Source organism: Vombatus ursinus, unplaced genomic scaffold (genome assembly GCF_900497805.2).
Source record: "Vombatus ursinus unplaced genomic scaffold, bare-nosed wombat genome assembly UNPS02014813.1, whole genome shotgun sequence".
Classification (NCBI taxonomy): domain Eukaryota; kingdom Metazoa; phylum Chordata; class Mammalia; order Diprotodontia; family Vombatidae; genus Vombatus; species Vombatus ursinus.
In genome coordinates this window covers 2,521,531-2,526,451 of record NW_020954591.1, presented here as the reverse complement: position 1 = coordinate 2,526,451, position 4,921 = coordinate 2,521,531, and positions in this window count along the sequence as shown.

The window sequence follows — 4,921 nt, the reverse complement described above, 5'->3', positions numbered from 1 at the left end:
AACTACATCACTAAACATTCTTCCCTGGACTCTGGAGCACGTAATCAAGTAATCGAGATTATGTCATCATAGATTTAGAGCTGGAAGGGACCTTAGAGGCCATCTACCCAATCTCTTAATTTGACCGATATGGATACTGAGGCCCAGAGAGGTTAAGAGATTTCCCCCTCATCACAAAGGTAGAAGTATTACTAGCACTGTCAGGGAAAAGAAACCTGCTACATGGGCCTTTGAGCTTGCGAACCAATTATGGAGAAATACAGTTATCTCTTCCACATTGTGGTTTCACTATATTGCTGGTCAGTGTAAGAAATTAAATGGGAATTTTTAGGGAGTTTTGAAGAAGTTGCAGACCACACAGAAACATTTAGAAACTCAGAAATTCAAGAAATGTATGTATAGTATTATATAAGATTAACATATTTTATCTTTTAATGCCATAATAATTCAGACTTTTCTGGTACAAAAGGAGGGCCAAAAAATTTTACGCGGATTTTTCAAATCTCAGGGGTGCCTTGTCCCCCAACCCCCAGGATATTGAAGGGATGACTGTAGCTAATACAAATAAAATAATCAGAGACAAACTAAATGCAAAAGTGAGTAATAAAACATTGCTAATTTTGTCCTTACACTCTCTATATGCCTCCATGTTCTGTATGCCCAATAGCAGTTGAGAAAGGAGAATCAGTATGAGGTACAAAATCACTGAAGGTGGGTTTTTGTTTTATTTTGTTTTGTTTTTTGTACAAGAGGTGAGACTTCAGCTAGGCCTTGAAAGATAATTAGGGTTAGATAAAAGCAAAGGAGGAAAAAAGGAATGCCAGGTGGGGAAGTGTTTTGTGATTTGGATTCTGGTCTTGCCTCTGAAATATGCAATGTTTCCTTAGAAAGTCACTTAACCCCTCAGTGCCTCAGGCAGTTTTCTAAGATTAGAGATACTTTGTTATTCTGCATCAGTGAAGGGACTTTTCTCACTGAGAATTCTCTATACTCAAGAAATTGCAGGTCCAGATTCCTAGAAAAGAAAATGTGGAAAACGTGTGTGTGTGTGTGTGTGTGTGTGTGTGTGTGTGTGTGTACACATATGGGAATGTTTTGGTAGGAGAGAAAGGCCGTGAATATAGTAAATCAGGGAAAAGTAAAAGTAGTTATAGGGAAGAGCTATTAGAAGAGAAAATACCCAAATATGTAATTAATGTAATTACCATAGCCTCAGGAATAATTAAAAATTTATACAAAACCTGAATATTAAAAGGGATAGAGACTTGACCTGTGACTTTACAAGTACTGTTGTTGTTGTTGTTCAGTCATGTGTGACTCTTTGTGACCCCATTTGGAGTTTTCTTGGCAGAGATGGAATAGTTTACCATTTCCTTCTCCAGTTCATTTTACAGACGAGGGAACTGAGGCAAACAGGGTTAAATGACTTGCCCAGGGTTACAGAACTAGTATGTGTCTGAGGCTGAATTTGAACTCAGGAGGATGAATTTTTCTGACTCCAGGCTGGGAGCTCTATTCACTGTGCCAAATTATAGGGAACCCCTAGATGAAGGCTCTCCCAACACCAACTTCTCTGCAACTTAGTCTAGAGCATTGAGTAACTAATTAACTTGCCCAGGATCAAATCTTCATTATGTGTTAGAGTCAGGACTTGAATCTAGGTATCCTGGCTTTGAGACAGGCTCTCTAGCCACCACACCATATCCCATGAATTCTCTGATGCTGATTAAAGCTGGAGCTCCTTCTAAGATACATTTCTCTCTCTCTCTCTCTCTCTCTCTCTGCCTATTTCTTTATCTCTGTCTCTGTCTTTCTCTTCCCTCCTCTCTCCCTCCCTCTGTCTCCCATCTCCCCCCTCCTTCACAGACAGACAGACACTCACACACATTCATCTAGTAATTTTCCATAGATATGTATGTAGTAATTTCCCAGGGTATGGAAGTGGTAAGTGGAAGAAGTTAACATTGGCCACCACTCTTGAATACACTTGCTGCTGCTCGGACATTCTCTGACTTGGCCAGAGCACCTTTGGAGTGATTGTCCAGCTTATCTCCTGGTTGTGCTCTTTCAGCAAGATTCTCTCTGGGCACTCTACCCCATATCATCATAATTCATGATAACACTTAACATGCTGTGAAGACTTCTTATGAACACGTGTGTCACATCATTAGTGTTAATAAATGATAATAATGCCATTATACGACTAACACGTAAATGAAGAGGAAATGAATGATCACCACCATCACTATTTTAATGCATTAACAAATCTACTAGCCCTGACTTCAGGAAAGTAAATGACACCTCAGCTTTCTTCTCTCATAATTAATTGCAATATAAAACTTCCACATGTAACCTTAGTCCACAAATAGGTCAAAGCCCATCTATGGGTATTTGTAAAGAGAAAATAAAATTAGCACACAGTGAACTGCTCTGGGAAACAGTAAGAACTGACCCCAACCTCATCTCAGTAACTTAAACAAATCCCTTTCATGTCCCCATAGATCCCAGCTAAGCTGACTTTGATGGATAGACTCTTGCATTCCTTATACTTCAAGAAGATTTCATTTGATCCTCTGTATTTTAAAAAAATAATCAAGGACCACTTCATAACTGTCTTGAGGGCTTCAATTTTATTACCTCTCACCTTCTTCATGATCAGAGATTGTGGGTGGGCTTGGCAGAATTCAATGAAAAAAATGGAACCAGATGTCAACTTGTCTTCCTTGTGTGGTTGGCCCCCTTTTCCTCCATGCTAATGACTTAATTGTTTGGTATAACTTATTAGACTAAGGATCTCTTTGAGTCTTTCTTTTCTGATCCTTTTTTTCCAGCACCTCAGATTCTTAGTTAATACCAATAAAATCTAATAGCCATTCTCCCAGGGGACACCACATGCAAAGACTAAATCTTGCAAGTTCTAACTGATACCAGTGTTGCAAGGGCAAATGACTACATGACGTTTTTTTTTTTCCTGTTGCAATACTTTTTCAGAAACAGTACATGTTCCTGCCTCTTATTTTCTCTTCCTTTCCTTTATTCTTCCCCTTCTTTCATTCTTCCCCCTCTTGTCTCTCTTTCAATTTATTAATACTATTTTTTTCCTTTTTATACTCCATGTTTCCCCCTCTCTTTCTTTCCTCCTTCTTCTTTCCTATCTTCTTTCTTCCTGTGGTCATCCGCAACCCCTTCTAGTTTTCCCTTCTAGCCTGTGAAGGCGAGAGCTGAGTTTGTGAATTTCGAGGCTTGCAAAGGATTTCATGAGCAAGTTACTTGTGGGAAGATAGAGTGCACATTCTTGGTATTGTCTGGGGGCATTTCTAGGGGCTTCTTTTATTCTCGTGTGTTGTGAAATAATTTTATAATCTCTCCTTTCTCTGCCTGTCCCACATTTTTTATTTATTGTCCTTCACCCACATCTCCTGCCAGCAGCTTCTGACTGTGTTTTATTTCTCTGGCAGTTGTGGGATACTGGAAACAAAGCAGATTTGGAACAGAAGCCGATTTCTCCCCATCTGAAGTGGCCACCGTTCACTTATAACATGGTTGTTTTGTCATTACTGAGAAAAGCAAACAGCTGGTTTGATGGAAAAGGCTGCCCTAGTCCTCTGGGAAGGGAGAGTTCAGATGTGATGCAAGCTGACAGAGGGTGAAAAAATAATTTTCAAAGTGATAAGTTTGTGCAGTCGTGATGGACAGCAAAGATGGCATCTGCTCAGAGAAGTAAAATTCAAGGTATCCTTTGATCTGGTGTGCTTAGAAAGGGTGATGTCAGGAGACAATTAAAATCACTACACCATGGTTTACAGTTGCTGACTAAGAGTCAAAATGCTGTAGAAACAGAGTTTCAGAAACTCAGATTCTGCAGGCATTTAAGGAATGCTTGCTTGCTCGAGGGCATTTCAAGATTTTAATATTCCACTGTGATATTTTCGTAATCACCAGTAGAGGCCTCCAGACACCTCATTAAGTAAACAAATACAAATGACATGAATAGATGTATGCATAGGGGAGAAGATGGCATTTATATTTCATTGACTTGGTATAAATACAAGTAGTTGCTATTTACAAGGTTGGTTTCAGTGTTGTCAAGCATATTTGCCCTCCAGCTATGTCCAGAGGTGGTGGGGTAGTTCTTTTGAGCTATCTAAATTTTCCACTGTGTCAATACCTAGCTGGAAATGGAAGTATGATAACACCATAAAATTGTAGACAGAGCTAAAAAGAAACTTAGAGGTCATTTAATTAAACCCCATCATTTTATATATTAGGGAACTGAGGTCCAGATAGGTTAGCAAAATATAACTCTCATTTAAAAAAAAAATACATTTTACTGATCCATTATAAGAAATCCATTATAAACTTTGAGTATTTGTAACGTTATTGTCCCAGGCCAGCTAAACACAATTTTCTTTAGTTTGGTTTCCAGGGGCAGAACTATGGAACAGAGGTGGGCGTGTGTGTGTGTGTGTGTGTGTGTGTGTGTGTGTGTGTGTGTTTTAATTAGGTTACAAAACTAGAGCTGTGGGTACTTGACCTTAGGCACCAAACACAAAACGACTTTTCTTTAATCAAAACCTTGACATCTTTTGAATTGAGCACTGTCTAAGAAGTTTCAATTGGCATTTATACAGGAGGAAAGCTTTAGAGAGAAATGGACTCAGCTAAAGAATGAGGAGATTTACATGGATATCTTATCACTTCTTTTTTATTTGGTAGTATACATGCACATGTAAAAAAAATACAACCCTTCCCAAACAAACCAAAAATATAAATGTACATATATGCATACAACTTTAAAAAAAATCTATATTTTGGTACAAAACCATTTGGTGATTACCTGTTTTCTTTCATTTTACTTATAACTTAAATTCTTCCTTCCTTCCTTCCTTCCTTCCTTCCTTCCTTCCTTCCTTCCTTCCTT